This window comes from Lynx canadensis, chromosome A3, assembly GCF_007474595.2.
Source record: "Lynx canadensis isolate LIC74 chromosome A3, mLynCan4.pri.v2, whole genome shotgun sequence".
NCBI classification, from domain to species: Eukaryota; Metazoa; Chordata; class Mammalia; order Carnivora; family Felidae; genus Lynx; species Lynx canadensis.
In genome coordinates, this window is record NC_044305.1 from 28,355,603 (window position 1) to 28,376,365 (window position 20,763).

At 51.6% G+C, this 20,763-nt stretch overlaps 1 long non-coding RNA gene across 9 annotated transcripts; it reads right to left on the reverse strand.

Moving 5' to 3' along the window:
- Positions 1 to 7,050: 7,050 nt before the first annotated feature.
- LOC115510260 lies at positions 7,051 to 20,557 on the reverse strand. 9 transcript variants are annotated; one of them, XR_004343365.1, is made up of 7 exons: positions 17,152 to 17,381; positions 16,357 to 16,557; positions 14,446 to 14,598; positions 12,924 to 14,009; positions 12,237 to 12,347; positions 8,155 to 8,229; positions 7,051 to 8,013 (listed from the first exon to the last, which is right to left on the reverse strand). It is a non-coding gene; the product is annotated as an uncharacterized LOC115510260 (long non-coding RNA). The 9 variants fall into 9 exon arrangements; XR_004343366.1 differs by having other exon boundaries at positions 12,924 to 13,012; positions 13,806 to 14,009; positions 14,446 to 16,557; XR_004343364.1 differs by having other exon boundaries at positions 12,924 to 13,668; positions 13,806 to 14,009; positions 14,446 to 16,557.
- Between the last annotated feature and the right edge of the window lie 206 nt (positions 20,558 to 20,763).

A 20,763-nucleotide genomic window follows, 5' to 3' on the forward strand; every position in this document is an offset into this window, starting at 1 on the left:
GTTCTTCAGCCTCCCCCAGGGGAAGGAACAAAAGGCAAGGAAAAATGCAGACTTCGGAGACAAAACAGACATCAGAAGCAGACTCAGATATCACACTGATGTTGGAATGATCAGACAGGGAATTTAGAATACCTGCGACTATAACGTTAAAGATTCTAATGGAAAAACATTCTCCAGGGTTCCGTAGGTTAGGCCACAGAAAAAAAGGCTTACTACGCTTTAGAAGATTGAAGTTATATGGAGAACAGATAGTCTCTTGACTGCTGCTAGAACCATATGCAGAAGAAAAAGAGCCTTCGAATAGACCTTAGACTTTACATAAAAGTAACTAAAGTGAACTCAGATCACAGACCTAAAGGCAAAACACAAAACGATAAAAGCCTAGAAGAAAACAGGAGAAAATCTGCTTGACTCTGGGTTTGGTGGTGAGTTTTTAGATGCAAAACCAAATATGCAATCCATGAGAGAAAAAAGTTGCTAAGTTGGACACCTGTTAAGCCTTTGCTCTGTAAACTGCACTGTTGTTTTTAAATGTTTTTATTTATTTTGAGAGAGAGGGAGAGAGAGAGAGCAGGGGAGGGAAAGAGAGAGAGGGAGACAGAGGATCCGAAGTAGGCTCTGTGCTGAGAGCAGAGAGCCCTATGTGGGGCTCAAACTCATGAACGGCAAGATCATGACCTGAGCCGAAGTTGGATGCTTAACCGACTGAGCCACCCAGGTGCCCTTGTAAAATGCACTGTTAAGAGGATGAAAAGATCCCAGCCACAGGATGGGAGTAAATATTTACAAATCACGTATCAGATAAAAGATCATATCCAGAATATGCACAGAACGTCGCAAACTCACCAGGAAGAAAACAAACAACCCAATTTTAAAATGGGCAAAAGATATGAACAGACACCTCAGCAAAGAAGACACACAGGTGGCAAACAAGCCCACAAAAAGATTCCCAGCCTCATTTATTTTCGGGGAAATGCAAATTAAAATAAAGCGCAAATGTAAACAACGACTACACGCCTATTCAAATGGACAAATCCCTCCCCCCCAAACTGGCAAAAGCAAGTGCAGATGTAGATGCGAAGCAGCGGGAACTCTTACTCGTTGCTGCTGGGAGTGAAAAATGGCACAGTTACTTTGGAAGACAGTTTGGCAGTTTCTTACAAAGCTACTTCTCAACTTACCGTATGACTCAGAAGTTTACCCAGCTGATTAGAAATACTACGCTCACACAAAAGCCCTCACACATATTTATAGCAGCCTTATATTCCCGACAAAGCTGGAAGCGGCTAAGAGTTCCTTTCATAAGTGAATGGATAACAGTGGTACATCCATCCATACGATAGAATACTATTCAATGATCAAAAGGAAGCCGCTGTTAAGCCGTACAACAGTACGGATGCATCTTAAATGCGTATTTGCTAAGTGAACGAAGCCCGTCTCAAAAGCTATACACTGTTTGATTCCATTTATATGATTAACAAAAAGCTAAAACTATAGAGAGCAAAGACAGACCAGTGGCTGCCGCAGGTTTGAAGAGAGCGGGATAGCCGATTAGGTGAAGCACCATTCTAGAGCCGTGAAACCATCCTGCCTGGCCCTGTAACAGTGGGCACGTGACTATCCACTTGTCAGGACTCGGAGACCTTTACGAACAAGAATCGAAGCGAATCGTAATGCAGGCAGATTTGAAGAAAGTTTAACTGTATCATAAACGTATGACATAGTCTCACCGAGTGATGTGGGCAATAGGTGTGCCGACCTAAACAACTTTGGGAATATCTGGAGACAACACTAGAGGCCAAAGAACCGTCTGTCCATAAGCACTGTACTCTAGTTGGTAAAGTTATTTCTCATGGGAGTACGGGTTGAGAATTCCGAAACTCCCATGCATGTGTGCTGGAATTGCCCAATTAAATAAATTAGGACGCCAGATGGTGGGAGCAGGTGTCTCGCTGTTGAAGTGGGGGATTCTAGATAAGCAAGAGGAGAGAGATAGGATGAACGCTATGAATGGGGTTGAGTGGGAGGCATTAGCATGAAGTCATGTTTCGCTTAATATAGATGCTAATGAACAGATATAGAAATACAGTTATGTGTATATACGTGTGTGTGTGTGTGTGTGTGTGTGTGTGTGTATTACACATAGTACCCACTGAGAATGGACTCCAGGCACAACAAGCACACCCAGGGTACAGACCTTGATTTAAAAATTTTTTTTTAATGTTTATTCATTTTTGAGAGACAGAGTGTGAGGGGGGAGGGGCAGAGAGAGAGAGAGAGAGAGAGACAGAATCCAGAGCAGACTCCAGGCTCTGAGCTGTCAGCAGAGAGCCCGACGTGGGGCTCGAGCCCACGAGTTGTGAGACCATGACCCGAGCCGAAGTCGGACGCTTCACCGACTGAGCCACCCAGGCGCCCCAAGGTCCTGATTTGCAATACCACTCTCCAGTGAAAGGAAACAGGCTCCGTGGAGAAATGGCTGATTGTAGGGCTGGGGCCAAAAACAAAGGAGATGAACTTGGAGGTAGTTACAGTGCCAGAAAGTAAGCAAGTGCTCAAAAATAAAAATAAAACCAAAAACAAATGATGAGGGTATGTCACAAGGGCACGGGGGCCACTCATCTTACTAGCCCAAACGAGAAAAATGTGAGCAACAAAACATATAACATAGTGTTAGATGACGCGAAGTAAAGAAGAAATACCCATGAGTCCACGCTGATATGATACATGACATAAACAAGTAACAGTAGAGTTCCGAACACCTTGTGTAGACCCTGCCCCCTCAAGGAAGTGGGGAATAACTCTTCCTCTCTTAAGTGTGGGCTATGCACAGTGACTTCCCTTTACAGGGAAAAATATGGAAAGAGGGAGAAAAGAGAAACCTAAGGAGCTAAGATGATTAAGTGTAATATGGTACTCTGGATGGGATCCTGGAATGGAAACCAGACATTAAGGAAAACTAATGAAATCTGAATAGAGTACGGAGTTTGGCTAACGGTGATGCATCACTGATTGGTTCTTTAGTGGTGACAAGTGTCCTACAGTGATATAAGATATTAGCAATGGGGGAACCTGGGTACAGGGGTATATAGGAACTCCCTGTATTAGCTTTGCAACTTTTTTGTAAATCTAACTATTGTAAAATAGAAACATTATTGAAACATATTGTTCAATGACCGCAACAGTTCACATCCCCTGCATCATCCCTTTTGCAATGTGACTTTGCCACCCTTCCCTTGGAAAGCTGGTTTCTGTCTCCCCATTGAATCTGGGCTAGCCCGTGACTTGCTTGGGCTGAAAGAATGGGGACAGAATGTGGCACCAGTCATGGCGTTTCAAAGGCCTTGCACTAAGGATTGAGACATTGCCCAAGCACCCTTCGTAGCCCAGCCAGGAGCCAACCAAACACCAGATACGTGATTGAGTCCCTTCCTCCTAGACAACGACCTGCAGACCTGCCCTCTGCTCCAGCCACAGAGAGGCAAGGCAAAATTAGCTCAGCCCTACCCAGATCCGCAGGGCCACAAGTGATTCATATGAACCATAAGAAAAGCTTTTTATTATACAGCAATAGCTAAGTAATGCATTCATACTCGAGCACACTGGTGTGTGTACAAGGTTATTTTGTTGCAACAATATGATTATAAAAGATTACGAGCAACCTAAAGGCTCATGCGTGGAAAACTGATCAAATAATTATGAGATCTGTACCAGGGAATATTATGCAGCTGTTCAAAAGAACGAGGCCGCTCCGTACGAATCGCCATGGAACAAATCCCATGATACATCTTCTAAGTGAAGCTTCGAGATGCCGAGGAGCATACAGGGGCAGCTACCCATCCTGTGAAATATTTATATTTGCACAGACTTTCTGCTGGGGGATATACACAAGGTGCGTGTCAATCGCCGCCTCTCAGAAGGGGAACTGGCTGCTGGGAACAGCCGTGGAAGGGACACTCCCTTTTCGCTTTACCATCTTTTTTTGTCTTTTGAGACGTGGAAACGTGTTGTCTATTCAAAAATAAATAAAAACAGAATGAAAGAAAAAAACCCCAACAACCTCCCGTGCCTTTCCATTTCGGCCTGTTATTCTCCACTCGCAAGATTCCCCAGATCCGCGGGGTTACAAAGAGCAGCGGGGGAGCCAGGCTGCCTTTTCTCCCGCCCTCCCCGCGGACAGCCTCCACCACGCGCTAAGGGAAGCCTGTTTCCGCGGTGCCCTTGTTTGCGAGCCCGGCCAGGCCGCCACGACCGCGCCTGCCACTAGGGGGCAGCAGGAGGCTACCTTCCCGGGCAGGAACTGCGGAGAGGTGGAGGTCGGCCCGAGTAGCCTAGCAGGCTGGCTGGCTCCTCCCGAAAGGGCTCGGGCTTTACGTATGAAATATAATAATATCAACAATAACGATAGAGAAAATAAATGGTTTCGATCTGGAACCAAAACTCATCCCCAAACCCCCTCCAGGCACTGGATCATTCAGCCAGTTCCCATAGCGTCCCCAGGGGAAGCCTGTGCCTCTGTAGGGGTTGGGGGGCAGGGTTGAGGGTGCGCGGCCGAGAGGCAGGGGGGGAGCGGAGGGAGATGACCTTGCCCTCCACCTGCACCCAGCTGTATAAAACCTGCCGGAGATCTCGCCCTTCAGGCTGCCGAGACCAACAATCCTTACACTCAGGAGATCTGGAGGGTTTGCCATTGCCCCCCCCCCCCCCGCGCGACCCTGAAAAAGCCCCTTTCAACCTTGAACCCGCTCCACCTCTGTAAACTGAAGACGTGGCTGTAAGAACGAATGAAGGGATTCATTTGTGCCCTTGACCTAAGGACCTTCTGGGCGGTCTTATCCCCATTCTACAGAAGCTGTGGCTTCAGGGGGCAGAGCAACTTGCACCTGGCTGCACACCTGGCAAGTGGCGAGCTGGGTTCGAATCCAGATTTCCCTGGCTCCTGACTCCCAGCTCTTACCGCTTAACTTATCCTGCCTCCGCGGGCCGCCGAGAGGGATTGCACCGGAGAGGTGGCCGCGAAAGAGCGTTGGAAAGGGGCACGAGGCCGCGTTCCCGAGTCCCGTCTGCGTGCCCGGCGCGCACCCCTCAGGGAGGTGTTTTCCCCTGGAGATGGGCCGTGTGACCTTCGCGCCCCCTTGGGACAGGCGAGGAGCGGGAGGCGCCCTGCGTCTCCGCCCTCCCCCCTCACCCCCTCCCCGAGAATAGTCTAGATGAGCCGGCCGCGGCTTGCTCCCCGCCAGCGGCGCCCGCGGCCCCGCCGCCCCCAGCGGGCCCGAGGAGGGCGCGCGGCTGCGGGGGGCCGGGGCGCACGCTGCACTCCGCAAACCAGGCCCTTCAGCAAGCGCGCAGTTCTTGTTGGCGTGCACAGGCCTTTGTTCGCGCACCGGGACGGAGACCTCTTTTCCTCGGTCGCTTGGGTCGCGTCTTGAAACACACACGCGCCAGGAACAGAAACGCCGCGCTGCGGCAACCCGCGCTCAGAGCGCGTCTCTGTGCCCGCCCGGCGGGCGGCGGGCGGCGGGGCTGGTCCCTGCGGCCCTTCGCTCCCAGGCGCTACACCCCTGCCTCAGTTTCCCCATCTGCACCGGGAGGTGGCGTGCATCAGGGCCCAGCCGCCGGCTGGAATTCGGTCTTTGCGAGCGCCGAGCGCGGGAGGCGGCGGGGAGCGGGGCAGACAGGGCTGCCTGTGGGTCGTCTGTGTTTCCAAGACCGTAAACAAGTAAAGGAGAAAACAGACAAGATCATTTGAAATAACACCAAGTGGTAACATAATAGAAGCACAGGTAAGTGTACAGCCTGTGCCAGGCTCCCTTCTGAATGCTGTCGTGTCTGTGTCGGCCCCAAGCTCACAGCAAACCTGAGTGAGAGCATGACCCCTTTCACAGATGGGAAAATGGAGGCTGAATCGCCTGGTGGAGGGAAATGAGAAGTTGAAGCAGTTGAATGATTTCCCCATTTCCTCGAGCGTCCAGTACGTGGTGGAGACCAGATTCGGACCGCAGGTGACAGCTGGGCTCCAAGTGTGGCCGCGTAATCACTCGCACTGTGGCTGTGCGAGGAGGGATGATGACTTCAGAAAGAGAGTGCTGAGGCTATCGGAGGGCTCTTCGCACAGGGAGGACGGGGAGCGTAAGTTGGTCACTTAGCTCTTAAACCCGCCCCCTAGCCTTCTGATCTCCTGGCCTCTAAGAGATTGCTGGTGACATTCACCAGCCCTTGGTCTCCGACCAAGGTATGAGATCAGCTAAGTCCTCATTTTTTATAGACAAGGTGACACCGAGGCCCAGACTGAAGGAATGGGTCAGGTGGCTTGTTGTTACCAGTTTCATTCGCTGATGAGCCCCACCAGCATAGGCCTGACCTGGCCCTTAGATCCAGGCAAGGGGGACCCTACCCTTGTCCTCACGCATTAAAGGGCCTCTCTCTGGCCCTCCTCCAGTTGTGTATGACCCCCCCCCCCCCCAGGGCCAAGGGGAGATAGCCACCCAAGCCTTTATCTCTTTTCTAGACATACTCTGGGTTCCCAGGATTCCTGAAATCCAAAGGTTCCAAGCTGGCTTCCAGGGCCTGTGCAAGCCTCTTGCTGGTATGTTCTCTGGAGGCAGAACACTAGGCCTGGGGGGTAGGCAAAGGGCAGTGTGGAGCATGGTGGTGGAAGGAGCTTGTAAAGGCATGGGATGTCTACACACATGCATGTGGGGTCTGCATAGCGTGGCCTGGGGCTGGGGATGAAAAGGGAAGGGGCCAGCCCTCCCCACTGCCACCATTCTGCACGTCTGGGGGGTCTGAGGTTTCCAAACTGAATCTGGCCTTCCAGGTTGTTGTGAGGTTACTTACATTCATCGAGGAGAGGGATAGAACATGTTAAAAACAATATATTAGCCTGATGTATAATGTTTAAACATTTAGATTTGGGGGGATGGGGGGGAGCCCAGGCCCCACCAATATCAGGAGTGGGTCTGGCCTAGCACATAGGAGATATTCAGCGTTTATCAGCCAGATGGATTAATCTCATTTAATTTAATCCTCACACAGACTCTACAAGGGAAGTAGGCATCGTCTGTTTTTTATTGATGAGGAAACAAAGCTCAGAGAGATTCAGTGGCTGGTCCGATTTTTCACATTAGAAAGTAGCAGAGTTGAGCCTCCAGTCCCAACATATCTGATTCCAAAACCCATTGCAGTTGGCCTCCTGACAAGTTCCTATCTGATTACCGACACATGAAATGTATCATAACGACTTGAGCACGCCCCATGGTCTTTTTGGATATGCACTGTTTGTATTACATGCAAAAGGAGGCAACAGGGCAGGCGTTAATGCTCCAATGAATAATTGGGGGGAAACTGAGGCCATGAGCCACGACCCAAGGTATCATCAAAGCCTAAACAAACAGAGTCTACTTTTCGTGTAGGACAAAATATCCGGAGGCGGCCAGACCTCCAGATGGTGTAATTGTTACAGCATCCTCAACAAATACCTTCTATCTCATGGTCTGTTCTGGTTATGTATTGGTACCCAACAGACACTCCCCAAACAATAATCATGTTTATTATTTTCTACAGTTTTGTGGGTCTGAAATTCGGCCAGGGCTCAGCTGGGCGGTCCTTCTGATCCATGGGCGTTGACTAGTCACTTGGCCGCGTTCAGCTGATGATTGGTTTCATCTGGAGGACCAAGATGGTTTGGGAAGACCGCAGTGCTGAGCTCAGCCGGGTCCCTGATTCCTTTCCGTGAGGTCTTAGGGCTTCTCCAGGGGGGTCTCTCCAGCAGAGTGGTTTGACCTTTTCCTTGGCAGCCATGGATCCAAGAGACCATGGCAGAATCCGCCAGTATCCTTAAGGGCAAAGTCCGGAATTGGCAGAGCATCATTTCCACTGTATTCTGTTGGTCCAATAAGTCACAGGCAAGCCCAGATTTAAGAGGAGGGGAAGTCCAAACAAACTCTTCCTCTTGAAGGAAGAAGGACCAAAGAATCAGTAGCCATCTTTAATTCATCACATGGTCCAGCATGGCTGTTTGAGAGCCAGTCGTCACATTTCAGATTCCAGCCAGCAAAGAGAAAGAGAGGAGTGAGATATCTATTCTCCTGTTTAAGACATTTTCTAGAAGCCACACAAAACATTTCTCACTGGTAAGAACTCACATGGACATACCTAGGATTCGGGAAGAAAGCAGGGAAGTGTAATCTTCATTCTGGGCTGCCACGTGTCCTGCTGAAATTAGGGATTCTGTTGACAAAAGGAGAGAGTGGATATTGAGGAAAAACTAGAAATCTGTCGCACTGTTGGATTTTTTTTTTTGCTACCAGTAGCCAAACACACACTTAGCAGACATGTTTCAATTCCATTCTTGTCCCTCCTGCGACATCCTCCACGCTGTCACCAAAATAATAACCTTTCCTTCTTAATTATTTTTTTTATGTTCCTGAAAGGTAAATCTTTTAATCATTCCCATGCCAACAGCAAGTTCTGAAGTTTTTTGTGGGGGGGGGGGACCAGGGGATTTTAATGCCTAAAATAACAATAAACGCGTAGGCACTTTAACAAGCACCATATGAATATATCTTACTCTGTCCTCACAGTAACCCAATGAGAAAGGATCATATATGAGGAAAGAGAAGCCCCGAGAGGTTAAGTGGCTTGCCCCAGGCCACACAGTGAGTAGGTGCAAGGTGGAGATTCAAATCCTCGTCCGTCAGATTCCAGGGAGGTGCTGAGGCACCCACACATGTGCAGCCCGGGATCATTTATTGGAAATTACCCTGGAGCACGGACAAGGCCCATGCTTGGAATGTAAGTGCCAGAAGGGGTGAACATAAGCCGTGAGCCTGCAGATGCCCCCTCCTTCCTGTGATCCTTTGGCCGGGGTAGCGGGCATATTTCATTAAACTAAGCTGGCACCAGAAATTCGTGTCATTCCACTTTCTTTATACCCTGAATGAACTCCGGACCATGAGCATGAGTAGGAGACTGTAGAACTGGCTACATTGCTAAGCAGTGGTCAGGATACAGGCCCAGTGACTTCCTGGCCTCTGTGGGCCCAGTGCAAGAAGGCGCCTTCCAGCTCTAATCCCAGTTTCTTCTCGCCTTAATTTTACCCAGTTCCAGAACATCCAGTGGCTCCCAAATTCCCTTCAGTTTTGCCCTGCGGGGTGTGGGGAGGATAGAGGAAGGGAAAGGGACAAACCTGGGTTCGAATCCTGATTCCCTTTTGGTGAGTCTCAGTCTTTGCATCCGTTAAATGGGAGGAATAATCCCTGCTCTGCTGATTTACCCAGGCGTTAAGGACCACACAGGACAAGGGATAGGAACGGCCTTTGCAGATCAGAGCTGGTGACCTGTGCAGAACGTACTTCAGCAGATTGCATTGTCTCTTTGGAGGGCAGGGAGAGCTGGGGTGGGGCTGGGGGCAGTTTCAGGCAGAGTGCTGCCCCTTCTGGGAGGGCTCCTACCCGCAGCCTCACGGAAGAAGTGGGCCACAGTGGGCAGTTACACATAGATGCGCCCGTCAGGAGACATGATGATTTTAGAGCAATGATTCTGAGTCAAGGGCCAGTCAAACCTGGGTTATAAACCCGGCTCTACCCCCTCACTAGCTGAGGGACCCTTGGACAACTCACATAACTCCTTTGTACCTCCATTTTCACGTCCGTCAGGTGGGATTAAAAACACAGCCTGTTGCATTGGCATTTTTGTGAAGAATTGAGTGAGAACGTGCCTTTAAAACACTTAAGGGCAGAAGAACTGTCCGACCAGTAGTAATGACAACGATGATTACATTTTTAATTACATTTTTGAATGCAACCCTAATTAAATATGTCCTGTAGATGTTTCATTGCCTAGCTTAGTAGTCCTCGCCGTAACCCTAAGACGTAGTTAACGTTATTATTCTCCACTTAAAGAGGAGGAGATGGGGACCCGGTTAGGTTGAAAGCTGCCCAAGGTCACCGTAAGTGGTAGGGGCAGGGTTTGAACCTGAACCCAAACTGCCTGATCCAGAGTCCACCGTGATCAATACCTCACGAGGCTGTTATTACTATCGCCATTGCCACGGTGGCTCTTAGAGTCTGTATCCACTTCCATAAGTGCCCCAACAGCCGATTGGAGCAGGGGAAGTCACCTGACCCAAAGGCTGACAAGAGATAGGCTAGCCAGCAACCAATGATATAGCCTGGGGCAAAAGCTCCACCCAGCACAGCTGAGGGTGGTTCGACTAAACCAATCAGCATTAACCAAACCAATCGGCACCCCTCCGGGCTGCCGGTTGGGGTTTGGGTCGAAGACAGTTGGGTCAAATGCACAAAAGCTGGAAGACCAGGCCAGGTCGGATGGTGCCAAGACCGTATGAAGGCGCAGGATTAATGAGGAAGCCCAAACCTCCGGAGAGAGGAGGGAAGAGGGAAGGCGGAAGGGGAGGTGGAGGCCCGCAGACACCTGCTGCCTAGGAGGCCGAGAGTGAGCTCTGTCCTGGGTCCTGAGCCCTGGGTCCTGAATGGTCTCCCGGCGGCTAAACCACCTTCTGCGAGGCGCGCTCAGAATTCCTGCCTTCCAATCCCTGCACGTAGTTTGACAACAGCTCCCGCGGCTCCAGTTAACTTGAGAGTTTCAGCCCTTTTCATCCTAAATGAGGCTGGATCAGCCTTCCTCTTCAACCTCAGGGTAAATGCTAATAATGGGAAGTGGCCAATGGAGAGGGGGCAGTAACCCCCTCCGTGTAAGCCCCAGGCGTGACTCTGGCCTGAGGAGGCCAGAAGACACAGCCTGGCCCGGTGCCTGGCTCACGAGAGGCCCAGGTCTGTGCTTGGCCCACTCCCCTGCCTATGATCAGGCTATCACACACCATCTGGGCGGCGGGACGCCAGGGCAGGCTGCTCCCCTGCACCCCAGGTTCATACGTCCATATGCATTTTGTGTTGCCTACGCACCTCAATTTTAACCTGTTCCAAACACAACTTCCCACCATGCCTCCCTAAAGCATCCCTCCTTGCAGGACTTCCATTTCAGGAAATGCCAAACCTCCCTGTCTAGTTGCTGAGATTAAACACCTTGGCGTCATCCTGACCCCCCTGCTGGTCTCCTACCCCAACATTCTTTCAGCCAACAAATCCCGTTGGCTCTACCCGGCAGACATTTCCAGAAACCGACCACCTCTGTGGTTCCAGAGACATGCTCACCTTGACCACGCCGGTCTGGGCCTCGGTCCCCTGTTCCTTGGGATGAACACAGTAGCCTTCTCCAGTTTCTGTACCCACCTTCTATAATCGTTCTGCACTCGGCAGCCAGAGGGGTCCCATGAAAACAAAAGCCAGATCTTCCAATCCCTTTTCTCAAAACCCACCAATTACTCCCCCTCTCACGTGGGAAAAACAAAGGTCTTTACAGGCCTTCATGGTCTGCCACTCTGGCCTCACCAGTTTCCACGGCTGCCTCCCTGGCATCACCTGCCAGCCCTGTCCCCCACTCTCCCTCTGCTCCAGCCACACAACGTGCTCACCGTTCTTGGAAGGAATGTTCCCACCACTGGGCCTTTGCATGTGCCATTCCCTCTGCCTCGAATGCTCCTCCCTCTTGGCTCCTCCCTCACCTTCTTTGGGTCACCTTGGCAGAGAGTCCTTCCCTGGGCATCTTACTAACAATTGCCAGCTGCCCTCGTCCACTTCCCTGCTTTATTTTTTTTTTCTGTAGCACGAGTGCTACATGTCACAATCCAACTTGCTGCCCGTTGTCCTTTCTGTTGACCATCCATCTCCTGCACTCGACTGTGTGAGCTGCGTGAACCCACAACTTAGAACACGACCCCTGGCATGAAGGAGGTGCTCCATGAATCTTTGTCGGAAGAACAAAGGAGCACACAAAGTAGGACTTTCTGGAGACACCCTGGCCCAGCTGTCACCCTCCAGGTGTTCCCAGGCTACTCACTCACCTCCTTGATCCTTTTAAGGGGTAAGCCCCAAGGCCCTCTCCCCAAACAAGAGAACCAAGGAGACAAGTCAAGGAGGGATTAGGATAAATGCGTGGCAATTTCTTTTTGAATATAACTGTTTTTGCCTTAATACAAAAGTCCTGTGTCCCAGCTGTTGGCTCTCCTGTCAAATCACGTTCCAGCCCAAGAACTCGGCGCTGGAGTTCTGTGTTCCAGCCAAGGATCTGCTGTCACAGAATCACTGATGAGCAGCGTGGGCTTTCCAGGAGGCTCCCAGGGAAGCTGGGGCGCACCACCTGCCTGCAGCACGCACCTTAAACCCCCTCACACCGGAGGGACTCCGTGTTGCTGATTGATGAGGCTGATATCAGGCAGTGGGGTCGTCGTACGATTCTCTGCACTTTTCCGTAGTTTGAACATTTTCCTAAGAGCAGAAACAAAAACCAGGGTGTCTTCTCCGAAGCTCCTCTTCCCGGACACATCCCCAGAGGACTTGCGATCGCCCTTCCCTCTCCACTGTCACCACCCACAACTTCTCTCTTCCCCTCCCCTCTGGTTTGACAAGAGATCAGTTCAGCTCTACTTACTAGCTGCCGCTTGGCCTACCGGAGTCATCTGAGGACACTTAGAAACCTTTGATGCCTTCTGGTTTCCCCACTTCCCAGGATTTGGAACCAAATGGTCTGATGTGGGGGTGCTGGGCACTGGGTGTAGTAAATGCTCCCCAGGCAATTCTGGAATTTTCTCAAGTTGAACAACCATCTTGTCAACCAAGGCCAATCCCTGATTTTTTTTTTTTTTTTTTTTTTTTTGCTGCGCCCAGGGGCCTCCCGTTAACAGGGGCCAGCTTTCTTGGAAGGCCGCTTAGCAACACCTTTTGTTACCTGAGCCCATCCCTGGGGTCCCAGCACAAGTGACTTAAAGAGTTATTTCTTTCAAACCCAGACAATGTACTTCATTCACCACCAGGGTGCCTGGTGGATGGCGTTCTTTCCATTACCTTATGCAACATGGGTTCACTGTCATCATTTGAAAAGCACAGAAAAGCACACAGGAGCCGACCGCAGCTCCACTCTGGCCCAGTGATTCCTGAACAGAAAGGATCCATTGTCACCAAGTCAACTTTAAGGGAGCAGCTAAAAAACACATTCAAAGGGCCCTGATGATAATGAGTATGCTAATATGATTTCCATTGGGTGCCCATGTTACCTCCAAAAACACTGTCTGACCTTCCTCGTGGATTCAAAGCTTCCATTGAAGTCAACGGGGGATTTGGGTTAAAATAACATCAAAGTTTTCACTTAAATGGACGAAACTGGGGAGTTGTGCATTAAGGGTGAGTTTCACATCGGCCCTGACACTGCTGACCTTGAGGGGGAAATGCCTTCCCTGGTAGGTTGTGAGTGGAGCTTTCGGCCAAGCAGCTGTTGCCTTTGGGTGGGTCGAACCAGCAAGCGTTAAATGGGGGTCCCCTTCTCCATGACCAATGAGCTCAGGAGGCCTGGGTTCAAATCCCAGCTCTGTATTCATTAGCCAGATGACCTTAAGCAAGGCAAATCACTTCTCTGGTTGAGCCTCAATGTCCCCATGTGTAAAATAGCACAGAGGAAACATACTTTGCAGGATTGCTTGCGAGAATGAAGTGTCACTCAGTGTATATTTATGAGCTGCTTCCTGGGTGCTGGGGAGTGCTGTCTGGGTGCTGGGGAGACAACTATGAGCAAAACACATGAACTCTGTTCTCACTGGAGCCCCCATTCCGGTGGGAGAGGAGAGAGATGCCAAACACAGGCCCAGAAATAATACATAAGTGGTGATAAGTGCTACGGAGAAGGAAAAGTCCCTAGGAAAGGGACAGACCCAAACTCAAATCCCAACTCACCCCTTGCCGGCTGTGTAACTCTTGGGAGAGTAATTTTGTCTCCCTGACAATCTTTTTATAAGTTCGGTGAGATCCATTGATCATTTCTCTACCCATTGAACAAATATTTATAGGATTCTGTCTTGAGTCAGGCATTCTTGTGCATATTGGAGAGCTGGCAAGGAATAAAACAGACAAAAATCCTTGCCCTTGGAAATTTAAACTCTAGAGGAGAGAAACAGACACAGGATATATATATATATATATATATATATATATATATATATAGTAATGAAGGAAAAGGAAAAGCAAGCAAGTAAGGTAAGGGGTGGAGACTTATGGAGAAGGGTGCCTTTTATGTAGGCTGGTCAGGGAAGGTCTCTATGGGGAGGCAACATTTATTGTGAGGCCTGAAGGTCTTTGGGGAATTAGCCCTGTGGGCCTCTGAAAGAAGAGTGTTCCTCGGCCAGGGGAGAAAGCAAGGGCAAAGGCCCTGAGGTAGGACCGAGCGTGGCTGTTGGGAGGATTAGAGAGGCAGAGACAAGGTACGTGTAAGCACCTGGCACAGCGCCTGGCTCCTGAGTTAGAGTTCAAAAGATGGTGGTTACCGATTGTGCCCCTTTCGCGCAAAATGAAGGATAAGTCGCTGCTTCCCACTCACATAAACGTTCTTGGGGGTTCTGCAGATTGGTGACCTTTTCCTCCGCTTTTCTTCTCTTGTTCTCTGAGTGAGAACCAGCAAATCACCCTCCCCGGGGGCCTGCCTCTGTCTCCAGTCCGAGCCAACAGGAATGGTGGCCATGTGGCCGTGGTGCTGGGGGGGCGGGGGTGTGTGTCATGAATGATGGCCATTAAATAATAATGGCCGCATCTTGAATTTCTTTCCTCTCCGCAGCCTTACAAATTAAGCGCCCTGGAAACGCTGTGCCCGTTGCCAAGATGTGCCTCCATCTGGGGTGAAAGGCAACATCTGCTAAACAGCTGCATCTTGTTTAAGGGCTGGTACTTAATTAAATTACTCCGCTCCGGTAGGGGCAGGCGGAGCTGAGCAGGAAGTCACAGGCATGTGTCCCCACCCCTCCCCAAGCTGGCCCAGAACCCCTTTCCCGTGGTGTCCCTCCACGCACCTGGTCGTTGATCCCACCAACCTGGACAGCCACATATTTGCAGGACACTCACTCGTGCTGCCTCCTCACCCTTCCCCGAGCTGCCCCTCCAACATCTCAGACCTTCCAACATCTCAAACACCAACATGTCCTCCACGAGGCCTTTTCCAACATCCCAGGCTCAGTGAATCACATCCCATGAGCCCGCAGGGTACTTTGCACTGGGACATTCGTTACCGTTACATTGCAGGGTCAGGGACCTGCCGTTCTGTGAGCTCCTTGCGGTCGGAAACCACGTTTAATTCGTCCTTATAAGCTCAGCATTGTGCCTGGCTCCCCATAGACAGTTAATAAGTGTTCGGTTAATGAATGGATGGATGAAGGGATGAGGAAGGGAGGGCAGAAAGAAGGGATGGGTGAACAGATGGATCCACCTGCTACCATGTAGATCCAAGCCGCTGCCACTCCTTCCGGGGACAAACACCGCAGTCTCTTACTGGCCTTCCAGCTTCCACTCATGCCCCACCCCCCCATAGTCCACTGTACTTAGAGCACCCAGGATCTTTTAAATATGGAATTACATTACATCACTCACTGTTTAAAACCTTCCAGTAGCTTCCACGTTCCCAATCCTAGCCGACAAACCCCTGTAGGATCCAGCCCCTTCCTGCCCTTCTGATCTCATCTCATTTTCCTGTCCTCCAATTGCTTTGGGAACCAGCCAAGCTCTCTCGCCCTTTGAATCTGCTGTTCTCTCTACCTGGGACTGTTCTCCCCCCTGGCTGTGAACCTGGCATCCTATCAGTCCTCAGGTGCGGCTTTCATGCTACCTCCTCAGAGAGGCCTCTCTTGACACTCCTCGTCAAAATGTCCACCATCTTGATCCCCAAAGCCAAAGGGGCCAGAGGGAGACATCCAGAACGTTGGCTGCTGGTACAGACCTGCCCCACCCCAGGGCCGGCCGCAAGCCACCCCTTCTCCCAAGGGGCTCACTCCTCCTCTCCATCAACTGATGATCCCTCATGAATGGGCTTGTCTGGAGCTGCTGCAATTAAACCATCAGAGCAACATTGGACCATTTGTTTACTATGGCACTTAGAGCTGGAATGGCTTGTTGTTTTGACGGTTTCTATTTTCAGCTCCATTTCCTGGGGGTAGCGGGGAGAGGGTAGGCAATGAATCCTGGTCTATTCAAGCAAAAAGATGCTTCAGTGAATCCTAACATTTCAGAATCACAAAATTCTAGAATCATTTTCATGGGAGGCGAGAACAGTAGAAATGTGTAATTTTAGTTAGAGGTTCTTAGAGTCGTGGAATTCTAGAATCGTACACAACGCAGATTAGTATCTTAGTGTCAAACCAGTTTAGCCTCAAATCCTCAGAAGGATGGGCTCTCAGAGATTCTCGCTTTGCCGAGGTCTCTGCTCCAGTGTCGTGCTCCAGAAGCCCTCCTCCGATGACCTTACCTACGAGGAGCGCCTACGCCCACACCCTGTCACTCTCCATTGTTTTACGCGGCTTCATATTTCTTCATCGCTCTGCTCACCACCTGACACCCGATGTAGTTCTCTCTGCTTATTTGCTTATTGTCTGTCTCCCCCGCATGTTGGATGGAGGTCAGGAACTCTGCTTTGTTCACAGCCTAGCAAGTGTTTCGAAAATAGTGGCTGACGTGCCGTAAAGATTTAAAAAAAGAGAGAGAGAGAGAGAAAAGAAAAGGAAAGTCTATTTATCCAACAAATATTTATCGAGTGCCTACTTTGGGTTGGCCTCTCAGAGATAACCATGTCCCGGGATGGAAGGTAGGTCTGTTTGCAAGCCAAATCCTATTGGTGGTAGACACCCAGAGAGGGCACCGCACTGAAAAGGATTCTCAGGGCTCATCCAAGCTCCGTGGGGGAGGGCGATCGATCAGCGATGTCTGGCACGGACCCAGCAAGGGAGAGAGGCAGCTGTCTCCACGAAGGGCTCTTATCTTACCCTCGACAAACTAAAGTCCCGAAGCCGGTGGGAGGGCACCAGTGTGGGCCCTCCCGGGCTGGCTCCCGAACCTGAGTCTCTCTGGGGCACGGGTTGCATGCCCTGCCTCCTCACCCGGCCCTTTGGCTTTCCCTCCGCCCAGGCCTTCCCGGGAGCGAGGGGCTGCTGGAGTGCCTGGCCTTGAACCCCAGCCTGGGAACCCAATTCTGGAATGCTGCCTGCACACACAAGCCGGTTATTTTTAAAAATCCAAAAAGAAAAGGAAGAAAGAGCAAACTCACTGCTTCGGTCTGTGCACCAGCCCCAGCTGAGAGAATAGAGGCTTGAAAGGAACAAAGAGTTTCCTCAAACACAGCAGATCAAGGGCTTGGCTTATGTGGTAACCGGTGACCGACCACCGCGCTTTGTGACCGAGCCTTCAGAAGGCGCTTGGGCCTTGGTTCCTGCTGCAGTCTGTGGGGGAGGGGGAGCCGGGAACACCCTCCCCACCCCCACCCCACCCCAGGTCAGGCTGCTTACAATGACGGGCTCCTAGAACCCTGAGGTCAGGGCCTCAAAGGCCCTCTCAGAGCCTGTCGTCTGCTACCCTTGGTCAGACTGGCAGACGAAGCCCTGGAGGGGCTCCAGGTCACGCAGGGAGCCGTGGGCCAGGGCACTCCCCTTCTTCCCGCGTCCCCTTTCAGGGAGGTGGAGGCCAGTTAGGTGAATCCAACTGCCCTTGCCTCTTGTACCCACCAGGGCTGCCTGGGAAAGCCTTTTCAGAATCTCTCCCAGCCACTAAAACTTCCTGTTCCCTTCCCTCCGCAGATTTCCCCTTTTGGGGTGCCTGTGGGGGAGGGGTTTTACACCTAGGTCCCCAGGGTCAGCCCTGACTGGTGAGTTCTGAGGTCTACAGAAGGATCGCAGTTGAGCTCTAGACTCCACCATGGGTGACGTCTACCTCCGTTCCCGTGAGGGTAGCGATCTGGGCGCTGTGCCAAGGCCTTTACGGGCAGGTATCTCACAGCGGGCGGCCCAACAGCCCCGAGATTGGGTATCACCGTCCCCCACCGTGCAGGCGAGAAAACCAAGGTTCCATAGACGGCATGACGTGCCCAGGGTGACGTGGCGGTGATTGGCAGAGCCGATGCTTGAACTCAGGTCCTTCTGTTGACCTCTGCCCTCTGCCCCCATTCCCCCCAGATGTCAAAGGTCAGCAGGGCTTAACGGGAATCACGGGCCTGAGGCAGGTGCCAGAGGGCCTGGGCTGGGGACGAGGAACTTCCCTCCATCAGATGCCATCCTGCACACAAGTCGTGTTTGTCCCCAGCACACGCTGGCCTTCAGCCTGAGGGTGGCACAGGCCCATCCGGTCTCCTTGTTCCCCCCCCCCCCCCCGCCCCGTGTGTCACCATCCACCTGTGTCTCGCTCCCATGGTTCTTCCCTACCCACCTGTCAGTCAGTGTCAACTCCATTCTGTGGGCCTCTGGCCTCATGGCCTCCTCCCACTCTGCCAATGTCCCGCTCCCGTGTCTCCTTTCCCCGCCCCCCACCCCGCTTACATCTGTGTGCTGCTTTCTGCCCCCGTATTCTGTGTCCCCCCGATCCTCCACCCGAGCTTGTGTCTCTCTCACCAGCCTGTCTCTGTAGGGGACACATGTCTCTCCCTTTCTCCCCAGAGCGATTTCTCTCCCTCCCTGTCTCTGTCTCTCTTCTTCTCTCTGTCTCTGTCTGCCTCCATCTTTGCAGCCTTCCTCCTCTCCTCCCCTCTCCCCTCCCCTCCCGAGCCTGCGCCTTCTCTCTCACACCCTTCACGCTGACGTGTAATATTCCAGTAAAGCCCAGTTTCGCTGTAAGGGGACAAGGAGGGAGTGGTCAGGGATACTCCGAAAGGTGGATCTGGGGCAGGGTCACGTAAAAGGGAACTGAGCCAGCCTTCCTTTCTTCCTCGGAAATGACTGGCTGCTTTCCTGAGAGGCAGACAAGAAAGTCCCTGAATAGGGATTTAAAGCACTAAGCTCTGATTCCTTCTTTTTAATATTTATAAAGAGAGAAAGGGGATAATTTCAGGAAGATCATTTCAAGGCGAAAACCCACATATTTTCAATAGAATTATTCCAAAAGCCCCTTTCCGGCTCATTGGAGTGTATAATTTTGTAAGTTAAAGACACGAGGCCTGGTTTCCAAGTTCCCTAAAATGACGCAGCTAAGTGAGGGCCAGAAAGGAAGTGTAAGATGAGAAGAGGGGGGATGGCGCAGAGGAGAGGGACAGGCTCATTCCAGGGCCCGACGGGCCACACGTGGGCCAAGGGACAGCGGCAGCCCAGCGTCCTGCCTGACCCTTCTCTCCTCTGCCCGTGTTCCTCAACCAACCAGTCAAACTCAAGGTATAACCACCGTCAAATACAATTGTGCCCCCAATCCTGAGACCTCTCCCGCAGTCCAGATCCACAGAACCAACTGCCCCCGGGGCAGAGGGCTCACAGGCCCAGAGCCACCACTGTCTTCCTTCCTGCATCTCTGCTGTCCTTGTCTTTCCTCTCAGCTACCGGTGTCCTGAGCTGGCAAGCCAGGAGTCCTCCCTGGGTCCTCCCTCACCCCTGCCACCTCTAGGTGGTTGACAAGGCTGTTGACCACCCCTTCCCTCTGGAGTCTCCTTCCATCCACACTCCCATTGACTAAGCTTGGGCCTCAGCATCCCTGGCCTAGACCACCGACCTGGCCCCGGGGCGAGGGTCAGGGCCGTGGGCCTGTGTACAGGCAGACAGAGCGGCCTTCCTGAAGCTCAGCTGTAAGGACAGTCCTCTCTTCCCCAGGAACAGTCACAGCCCCCCACCACGTCCAGAGTGCAAACAAAGCCTCCCACTTCTGCATCCATGGTCTAGCGACGATCCAACAACTTGATTTCCTCATGTTCACGCTCCCACCGCAAACTTTTCACTGCAGCGTGGCCCAAATGAACCTCTCTTTCGTGTCTGCCCCAAAGGAATAAGAAACGTTTTCCTACGTCCAAACCTTGGCTGAGTCTCCTCTCTCCCCCCGGAAGGCCGCCCTGCGGTCTTCACATGTGTAGCTCCAACCCCCCCTCAAAGTTCATCTCCAATGGCACCCACCTGTGAGGCATGGATCTAATCGCTCGTTGCCCTTCTCCGTGCAGTTTCTTTTTCTTTCTCTTTGACCCACGACATTTCACTTTGACCTTGAGATGGGCTGCGAGGCCTGAGGGCAGGTGAACTCTGGGGCTCAGACGTTTCCCCAAACCAAACCGAGCTGGATTCTGTGGCTCTGATGGGTTCCTCAAAATTGTTACCCTGCTGATAATGACTGTTGTCATTGCAAAGATCAATTACTGAGTACTTACTCAGTACTGTGCGCTAGGTGGCTGGTGTCGACAGACACCTACTAAGTGCTTCGTACACGTGATCTCACATAGTTCGTGATGACCCAGTGTTGTGGGGACTTTTGTCACCTCGGTGGTCCACATGAGGGAACTGAGGTTGGAGAGGGGCAGCAGCCTGTGCAACGTCACGCTGTGAGTCAGAGGATCAGGAATCTGGCGAGGCCAGCCCAACGCTGGAATCTTTGTGTTTCACCTCAGGCACACTGAGATTCCTGACATCTCGGTACCAGCAGGAACTGAGCCATGTGGTACCTGACTCAGCCCCACTAAAGAAGACCTACTCACCGTGAGGCCAAAGCCACATTCCCCTCCCTTGGGCCCTCGCTTCCCCATCTTCTCGAAGGTCAAGTTCCTGTTTGAAAAGCATGGACCTTTTCACTGCCACCTCTGCCACCCTCAGGGATCACAGCTTGCCCTCTTTTCCCCAGAGAAAAGCACGGCTGGGAGAGGTGGAGCCCAGAACTTCAAAAGAAGCCCACGGGAGCCAAAGCAGCGCCCTTCCACTATCTTGCC